The sequence below is a fragment of the Cibotium barometz genome, chromosome 64, assembly GCF_041138505.1.
Source record: "Cibotium barometz isolate CiBa-2024 chromosome 64, ASM4113850v1, whole genome shotgun sequence".
NCBI lineage: Eukaryota > Viridiplantae > Streptophyta > Polypodiopsida > Cyatheales > Cibotiaceae > Cibotium > Cibotium barometz.
In genome coordinates, this window is record NC_141109.1 from 28517690 (window position 1) to 28528276 (window position 10587).

The 10587-nt window shown below is 39.3% G+C and overlaps 1 long non-coding RNA gene across 1 annotated transcript; it reads right to left on the reverse strand.

The window, feature by feature from the left end:
- Positions 1–720: 720 nt before the first annotated feature.
- LOC147603481 (uncharacterized) lies at positions 721–2275 on the reverse strand. The gene is made up of 4 exons (XR_015265633.1): positions 2191–2275; positions 1902–2103; positions 1491–1559; positions 721–881 (listed from the first exon to the last, which is right to left on the reverse strand). It is a non-coding gene; the product is annotated as an uncharacterized LOC147603481 (long non-coding RNA).
- Positions 2276–10587: the final 8312 nt, after the last annotated feature.

Genomic DNA, 10587 nt, shown 5'->3' on the forward strand with positions numbered 1-10587 from the left:
TTAATTCCTCTGCTTCTACTACACCCTCTGAACATGGCAATCCCCTTTTGAAGTCAAAATCTATGTAAGAAGATCCACCATCCAAGATCTAGCCACCTCTGCAATAGTGCCATCATAATTGAACCACGATCCAAGAATGCACTCAATGTGTACAATCCATGCTCTTCGTCACCATGGGCAACCAAGTCACCCTTATCCCTAGATCAAACTGAGACCTCTCCATCTTCAAAGAGCATGGACATCATGTGCTTGACCAGTAGACTAACAACAAACTCTTGCACAAGTCCGGTACATAAAGCACACCTGAAATCACCTTCTCCTTGCCAGCGGGAGTGACGAAGGGGATATTGCCAACACCCTTAATAGGCATGTCCGATGGTCTCGCACAATGACCTTGGAATCAAGAAACACCCTCAAGGAACTGGAGCTGCTCCTTCTTGTTTGACTTGGCCATCACATCCCCGAGATCTGAGTGTTTTACTTGCTGAAAATTCACAGCAAAACCAGCACAAACAGAACCACGAACCAGAGTGCTTCAAGAGGCAGAAGACTCCTTCCTTCATGATGGAACTCTTCCTCAGCTACTACTCTGATACCATGTCAAATAGCACACCAAAAGAACAAGCGTCCATGCAGCAAAAGGATCGAATAACAAGGCTGGAAATAACTCAAAAAGACGACAGCAAATGAAAGCTAGGAAGAGTGCAACAATACTCTTGTATAATCATTCCTTTTTGCTCCATGGAACGTACTTCAATTACACTTGTAGCCTTAGCTCCACTTATATGCCCACTTTTGCCATATGTAATCCACTTTGCAATGTGACCCAACCTCGACAAGAGTAAAGAAGTAGCAAGATTCACTTTAGGAAGTGACAAAACCTACAACAAGGTAAACCAATTGAGCCCCAAAAGTAAGTGAGATCATCACATAAGCATATGATGACGCACACACAAATACAAGAGCATTACATTTATACGGACATATTTGCATTGGTTTTTTTTCCAATACACCAAGTGAAGACCACGTCATGAAGGAAGCTAGCAAAAAGGGAGAAGGATAATTAGGCTGCATAGTATATACCTAGATGAATCCGGGAAAATGCCCAAACTCATCACATGGAAGAGTGCAGTTTATAACTTCATGGCAGCCACCCACTAGGTTATAAAGCTAAGTCCAAGTTCATGAAGCTAGCAATTAAGTCCAAATTCTCTTAACCCAACCTACAACTACTATTTTTCTAACAAACAAAGAGCACAAAATATTAAAAAGTTATCACAATATAAAGAAGTCGATAGAATAAAACGCCCTTAATTTTCACAAAATTACTAAGGTAAGGTAGCTAATAGGGGATTTAGTTAATAGGCGAGATATGCACATATCAAGGTAGCTCACATGGCATTCCCAACTACAGCAGACACTACATTACTTGCACACACTCAAAGAGAGAGAGAGAGAGAGAGAGAGAGAGAGAGAGAGAGAGAATGTACCACATATCTACAAGCACAACGTCTGTAGAATGAAAGACCCATTCAATTCTCCACAAGATGCATTTGCGCCTGAAAAATCAGGAAAAAAAAAAGACACAATCTTCCATTTCATTGAACTTATTGTAGAGAGGGTGTCCATGTTGAAAAATGAAAAACGTAAAGAGCAAGTGATGTGATAAATAAGAATAGAGGGGAAGATTCATACTTCAATTGTGTACCTTGCAAAATGCAAGGCAAAAACAAAAAGTCAAAGTTGGAACAAAAGCTATGACCAATCTGACAGCAAAGGCTTTGCCAAACGCACGACAGCAAAGCTAAATCCCACGGTAAAAGGAAGGTTGAACGTGGCCCCCCATACCAAGGATTCCCACAAGCCGGCTGTCTCAATGCACCTTTGAATCATTTAGTTACCTTCTACAGTATCGACTACTGGTGTTCTGGATCCTTCTTGTCATGCCTTGTGGCACATGTAAAAGTGTTATCTTCCGCTTCCTCGCTTGATTTCTCATTACAGTCCACCGTGCACTCAACGCTGGCGTCGTGCAACCAATAGGCAATCTACATCGCTTCGCAGACTCCGCTTGTCTCAGAATTTCCTCCAAAAATTGGTAATCTGCACAGCGTGCGAGAAAGAACGGGTCATGCATACAACATCATGAAAAGGACAACCACTGGCATTGTTGAAGGTGAAGCAGAAGACCTGACATGAGGCAGTTCTCGTCGTAACATGCGAGCGGCACAAAGGCACTCCGGTTGCTGCAGGAAGTACGAACTTTGTGAGCCTTCACACAATCAAGCCCACAAGATCGGATGCCACATCCGGGACATTTGTATTTGGGCGGTTGCTTGCGACACTCTTGGCACAGCTTCTTTGTTCATATCTTCAATTACTAGAGGTGGTTAACAATCGCATGCAGGAGATGGAGCTTCTTTGTTCATATCTTCAATGGACGGGAAATATGGTTTGAACTTGCATATGTGAGTTGTTGTCTTTGATTTCCTACTATCTCATTGAACCAAGAATGTTGTGGAAGACACGTTTTTTGAGGATCGTGTATGGACCAAGCCACTGTGCATAAAGGATTCAAAGAGTCCGGGGTAGTAAATGCTCACTTTCCGACCTTCTTTGTGACTTGTCTTTATTCTCGATCATAGTACTTCTTTTGATGACTTTGAGCTATCTTTGGGCAGATGATCAAAGTAAGGTTTGGTACATCTGAAAACGAGTGTACCATTCAATAGCCTCATGTTTCTTGGGTTGTAGTTGCAGTTGTGTGAGATATGGTGGCAATCTTGGATCTTGGCCATACGGTGCCCAAAAAGGACTGATTCTTGTTGACTCTTGAACCATGGTTCTGTAAGCATGCAATAGATATGGCAGTATTTCATCCCAATTCTAATGCATCAGGTTTAAATACATTGCAATCATTTGCTTGATCATTTTATTCAATCTTTCCATCAATCCATTAGTCTGAGCATGGTATGGTGAAGCAAGCACTTGAGTCCGACCCAAACTTGCAGTCAAAATAGATAGAACCTTTGATGTGAATTGAGGACCTTAATCCAACAAAATTTGCATTGGACAAGAATGACAAGTTATCACTTCCTTGACTAAGAATTTGGCTAGCAGAAGTAGTCACATCCATAATGGCCTTGATCTCACACCAACAAGTGAGATATTCAGCCAACACTACTAAGTATTAGTTTCCAGACGAGGATTAAAGGAGTGGACCAACTAGATCCTATGCAACCAATTGAAAATGATGTTAAACTTGAATTGGTTGTAGTAATCCATCTCGTCTTTTCATGGGGCTTTTATAAGATTGACAAAGAGTACACTCTTGCAAATGAGATGAGACTGTTTGTCTCATTTTTGGCTATCCTTAGAAGATCAAGAACTTTGTGAACTCCCAAGTGTCCAAATAAAGGATATAGGTGATGATAGTTAATGTAGACCCTTTGTAGTTGTGGAATGTACGGACGAGGTGGTGATCGTCTAGAAGAGAGATACAACATATTATCTTGAAGAAAAAAGTTTCATTGATGCTGATGCGGTTGAAATTGGCGTACATTGTTGATGACGTTGAGTATAGTGGGAACCTAACTTTGAAAAAGTGAGAGTCAAAGCAAGTCCGTCGGGAGTTGATCATGAATTGTTGATATTTTGGAATTGTGGTTTCTGATCTTGCATGTGCATTGTCGAAAGGGCATATGCTACACTGTTGGATGTACCTACACAATGTTGCAAAGTGAAGTCACACCCCTACAGAGCTAGAACCCATCACATCAAGCGGCCCGATGGGTGGTTCTTTTTTCAGAAAGGGATAGGTGGATTATGATCAATTTCCACTAAAAAATTTGATCCATGAAGACACGGGTGAAGCTTCGTGAAGTCCCATACAATGGCGAGAAGTTCCTTTTCTATAGTTGAATAGTTTTTTTCTATTGGAGATAGACTTCTGCTAATAAAACAAATAGGCTGTATCACTTGGCTCTCATTTTGTTGCAAGAATACAACTCCAAAACCTATATTAGATGCATTTGTTTGTAATATGAATGGCTTATTGAGATCTAGGTACATTAGGACCAAAGATTTAGTTAGTGTTTTATTTAATTGGAAAAATGCATAGTCACATTCTTTGCTCCAATGAAATTTGGTGCCTTTTTGAGTAACTTCCGAGAGAACAAAATATAGAAAATCCATTTTTCATAGTTAAATGTTTATTCAATAAGAGAAATGATTTAATTAAAAAGAAATAATTGTAATAACAATTACATCACAATAATATAACACGTAATAACAAAATGATATTTAGAAAGGATTTAAAAAACTTCACAAGAGTTTGTAAGCAACATAGTGAAGTTAATAAACAACAGTATGATCAAATTTTTATTGAAGAGGGATGTCTACATACTTGCCACCATCCACAAGAAAAGCATGGTTCAGAACCTCTATTAACTTGGATGGGAAGATAGGTGTCAGAAATACCACAAGCTTACAGAAGCTTTAATGGAAAGCAGGAGAGGAATCAAGAAGGTAAAGATAATTGTTTAAGTAGCTATTAGTGTCAAAACTAAATGAAAGAGTGTGTGTGTGTGTGCATGTACGCACATGTTCATGGCTTTATTTTTTTAAAATACAATGTTTTTCAACAACCCTCTCTCTTAAACAAAACAACTAATTTATAAAATTAAATAAATACATTGTATATAATAGTATTCTCTCTCTCTCTCTCTCTCTCTCTCTCTCTCTCTCTCTCTCTCTCTCTCTCTCTCTCCCCAAAAAAACAATAATAGCATTCAAAAGAATTTCCAAAAACACTCTTTTAAATAACCTTGTTTTTTCATTATTCAATGATTCTCTTTGCTATGATTACCCCTTGAAGCTCTAACTCCCTCCTTTTGCTTTCTCTTTGCCTCCTCCCCATACCTTGTCCTAGTATGTCTTCCCAAAAGAGAAGACATAACTAATCAAGGTCAAAGAGTATAGAGCCCTAGCACTCTTTTGTTTGGCTTTGTGGTTCCAACCCTTGTTGTCCATATACATGTCTCAAGATTTCTATACCTTCCCATGCTTCGCTTGTCAACCACTTCCTGTCAAGTCCCTCCTACTGCCTTATTAAATCATTGACCTTCATTCTACTCAAAGTCTCTTTGAAGTTACCCCAATATTTGCATTTTAGATGCATTCAACTTCTTCTGTAATAACCATCCAATTAGCATTTGTATGTATTGGATCTAGTCCTTTGGGATCACTACCTATGACAATTATACTAAGAATTAATCGGTTAAATATTACATTCTATATGTCTCCAATATTGAAAAATGTTGTGTGACCAACACCAAGCACAGCCTATATCAATGCAAACTTCAATCTAACATAAATATGCATCAAGGGTAGGAGTGAGGATGATAAAATGTCCACAAAGGAGATGAATGGTTTTGGGAAAAATTCAATGAAAGTGGATGTTGGTTGTTATGATTTGGCGCACTCAACCAAGGGGACGAACATTATACTAAGTTAGTAATGTCTTTCTGTTGGGAGATTGTAGGATGTTCTTTGTTTTAAATTTTTTAATGAAAGTATGACTCTTCCTATTGATTTTGTTCCCTAGTGGGACATCTCTAAAATTATATACACTAAGTAAGTACTTTGTGGGGGTGGAGTTCCCACTTCACATATGTAAAGAGCCAAAAGTGCTTCAAAGAGGATTCCAGCTTATGCCTGCAACACATCAAGAATCATAGTTCTTTGGAGTTGTAATCATGAATGTGCCATTTCTTTACATAACTTGGTTGAAGCACTCTCAAGTTGCGCACCCACACTCGATTGCTACATAGTGGACAAACAAAGTTGATATGGTCTTCCTAGATATCAAACTCACTCAGCAAAATTGCCATCATCCTTCCCCTAATTCCTATTGTCCAAACACTTTCCTCTCAAAAGAACTCTAACAGTGAATTCAATGTGGAACTAAGGTAGAATTTTGAGAATTCTTCGCAATGGTTGTGCCAATAACCAAGATTGGTTGACAAGGCTAGGTCTTCAACAAACAATGAAAGATGTGGTCGAGACCTAGCCCTCTGATGGCAAAATAGAGCTAAGAGATATATGCTGCAGAGCTAGAGCTAAATCCATGCTTCCATCATGCCTAGACATTTGGGTCTTGCCTCTTTTTCCCTTTACAGGTTCTCTTGAATTGATTGAAACATTCATGCTTGCATGTTCATAGGAATCAATGAGACCCAATTGTAGTGCCTACTATTGAGACCTTCTATTTTGGTCATCCATGTGTCCTCGGTGTTATGCCATTGGACATTTTGCCTTGACTTTACTCAGAGTCATGTCTTCATTGAACCTTTGATTTTGTAGTTTCTCTAGCTTCTCATGTCATCATATGCAACATGTACTTGTGGAATGTAGCAAGTGCATTCCCTAAGCCAAAAGGAACCACCACAAGCACATCATCATTATCCTAAATAAAATCATCTCCTGAGTTAGTTGTAACCAAGATGCCAAGTAGCAGGTCCAAGTAATTAGACAATCACCCTAATTAAAAGATAGAAACTAGTCAAGTCATGCAATAGGAGCAAGTGGCAAAGTATGTGCAAGGAATCATGTTTCAACAATAACATCTTTAGCCTTTGTTGAGACTAAAAATCTACCATGAGGGTGCCACGTTCCAAATTAGACCAACTCATATAGAGGTAGTGAGAGGAATTTAGATTAGAGACATTAGATCTCAGGGCCTTAGACATTGCAAGCCTCATTGAACATTGGGCAAGGATTCCATAATGTGTCCCTCACTGAAAGATGGCCTAGGAATGACAACATGAAACTCAATTAAGGAAAGGTCATGGGATCTCAAGCTTCCATGTACGAATTTAGAGCATTGGCTCTTATTTTCCTCATTTGTTTGGAGGGATCTCTACTTCAATGGTCATATTTTTGCCATGGACACTCACTGTGTCTTTTGGTACTCCATGCTTAGTGATTTTGACCATTGGTTTTCAGGTTATAATACATTTGTGCCAAATAGACAAGAGAGAAAGTAGAGAGTATGGAGAATAAAAAAATATGATATATTGAAATTGATATAGTAGATGGTGGCCATTTCCCAGTCATGTGCTTTGGTGAGGAAGATTTGATGGTGTGCTGGAAAAAATAGAGGACATATGTTATATGATGATAAAACAAGGGTTGCTAAAGCAAGTAGTGAGGATGGGCTATGCATGCTATCAATATATAGCCCCTTTTGTGAGGTCAATTTATGCTTAGTCTGTGCAACCTAATTGACCCTAGATTCATCCACTTAGATTGGTGATCACCTAACCACCACTATTTCTTAATGAACCCATACCATCATGCGAGGGGTTATCACCCTTAAACCCTTTCCAAGAGGGTTGTTTGCCCCCCGAGACCCCCTAGTCAGAGCCACTTGGCCCCTAGACCCGAACAAGAGCTTTCTCTCCATAACATCACAGCACAGTTGGCCCCTAGGACCTACCGAACGAGCAACCATGCTACTCAATGCCTTCTCCTCATATGGGGTCTCACAAGTAGAGTTGGCTGGTACCCCTATAGTTAAATGAGAGTGGAGAATTGATACCTAACATGCCCCCTCAATGTCCACTGAGAAGGTGAACAATCTTTTTGGCATAAGGCCGATGTTGCCTCTCCCAAGAGCCTTCACAAAGATGTCCACACCAATTTCTATGGTAGGACATTACATCATCTCAACTCTCCATCCAAAACGAGCTCTCCATGTCGACCTCTCCATCCACAATGAGCTCACACACAAAGTGATACTGAAGTTCAATGTATTTGGTGCAAGCATGGAGCATAGGATTCCTTGCGATTGCCATGCAGCTTTGTACTATCATAGAGCAATTCTATAGACTGCGCCTAGGTTGCTCCCATGCAACTCTATACTATCATAGAACAACTCTATAGGATGCTCCTAGATTGCTCCCATGTCCCTCCCTCAGAATCCTCCTCAAGTAGACTACCTCACAAGCAGCAAAGCAACCTACATTGTACTCAGCTTTGATATAAGAAAGAACAATGGTAGGCTACTTCTTACTAATCCACGACACAACTCTAGTCCATGTAAATAATAATAACATGCTATTGATCTCAAGTTATCCATGTGTCTAACACAATCTGACTACAAAATCTAGTTTTCACAACTCTATTTACCTTGAAAGCAATATTACCTTTAACTTTCATTGGGCATTGGTATCATTTTTTACTAATACCATGACACCCTTCCATAAGTAGCTTTAGAGAGGTATACTAGTCTTTGCGATTGATGGTAGTGCAATGATCCATGATTCATTGAGTGTATGTAACTGGATTGCCTTTATACATATCTCTTCAATTGTTATGAACATCTCTACCTCCTCTTGTGCAATAGTAATAGACACCTTTTTGTACAACTTCATTGTGTCATTCTTCTTGTTAGCAACTTTCTTGCAACATTCCTTTGAAATGTGGCCCATCTTTTGGCAATAGTAGCATGTAATTGTCCTCTTCCTCTTTTCTCTCTCATTTGAGCAGGATGGGTTATTGGAGTCCTTATCCTTTCCTTTCTAGAAAAAGGCTAAATCTTCTCTTGGCCTTGTCTTTTCACACATCTCCTCCTCCACAAGCATGGCATCCAAATCCTCAAAATTGAGGGTAGGTACTTGTACATGAGTGCTCAACAATATAACAAGGCCATTCTATTCGAGAGGAAGGATTTGTGTGTACCTTTATGTAGGATCTACGGTATTGAGAGTGATGCCTATCACAATCATTTGGTTGTGCAGATTCTTCACCCTTGTGATAACTTTTATGCCCCATCATCATTCAATTGTTTCTCAAAAATGAGTTAGTTTTCACTATTTTGTGCATTTAATTTGTGGTCTCATTTTGGTTCTTAAAGATTTCCCATGCCTCCACTATCATGGCATGTTAAATCAATGCCGCGATGGAGTCACTAGCACTGCAAAATGATGGGAACATGTAGTATCCATGTCCCTCCTTTTCTTTGCCAATCTCTTAGCTTCTATTGGTATAAACACATTTGTTGCATTAGCTAGACCTGGCTTTGCAATCAACATCACATCTGCTATTGTTGTCATCTCCCAAAGCTAATATGAGCTTAATATTGCCTTCATTTTGAACTTCCAAATGTGTAGTTGCTGCCATCTAGCTTTCCCCTTTTGCCAAAAGGTGAGATTAAAGTGTTGTGTGTTGAACCATCTCTCCAAATCTGCTCATGAACTGAAACGCGCTACAAGATCTTATTGTCTAGAGCCAAAGCTCTGATACCATGTAAGAAATAATATAACATTTGTGAAAAAGAAATAACATGATCTTGTAGATAGAGAATATATAGTAGATAGTATGGAGAATTAAAAAATATGATATCCTGAATTGATATAGTAGACGATGGCCACTTCCCAATTGTGTGTTTCGGTAAGGAAACTTTGTTGGCATGCTCGAAAAAATAGAGATGCATAGATTGAATGCTAAGGAAACTAGAGCTACTAAAGGGAGTAATGAGGATGGGTCATGCAAGCTATCAATATATACAACTTTTAGTGAGGTTGGTTTATGCTTTGTTGGTGTCCAACCTAGTCAACCCTACAATCAAACCACTTATGTTACATTGGTGATTTCTTTACCACTACGTGCTTTCAATGAACGCATAACATTGGGCCACATTTGGCCCCCTTCTAGTGTATAAACTAGGACCTACATGGAAACCACACTACTCAATGCCTCCTTCTCATATGGGGGCTCACAAGTAGATTCAGCTTGCACTTATGTAGCTATATGCAAGTAGAGCATTGATATCCAACATGGAAGAGTAGGATTTAGAGTGATTTTTGGATGGAGGGATGTCTAATTGTAATAAAGTGATTTTGAAACTATTCTTGCATCCTCGCATGGAAATCTCGTCCACTAGGTGGCAGCTTGTTTGCTAACAATATGGGGCATTGAATCAAGAAGGAATTGATAAGCTAGGGTAGCCTAGATAACTTGATTGAGGATAACAATTGAAGGAAGTGGCGATGAGTTCATGTTTTAATTAGACCAAAATTCTTTGCTCGATGGTGGAGGATGTCATATCCTATGTGAAAGTGCCCTATGAATGGATCATAGTTGTCATCTGGATCCTCTAGATCCCTATGATCTGTATATGTGGCCAATTTTTTAAGGGGCACATGTTGATTATCTCTCCTTTGGTCTTCAATGAAGGTGATGACCAAAACTTTGTTAGAATTGTGTGTCTCTATTAACCCACCAAGCAATGTTGTAGGTGCAAACAATTCGTCTAATATTGTGCTCTTCATTCCAAATAAGTAGGCATAAATCCCTCCTTAGTTTCAACATACAACGAGGAGATTTTTCCACTTTCTAGCCCAAGCTCACAATTAAACAATGGGCATCGACCAATAGAAATGCACTTTCAGAGTGGGATTGTTGGGCATCCAAACAAAACAATCCTCAAGTCCACTCAAAGGACCAGAATAGCTTGTTGGTCAACATCAGGTATCATCACTCAACAATTGTCCATCTATAGGACCTGATGGTCTGTACTACAAT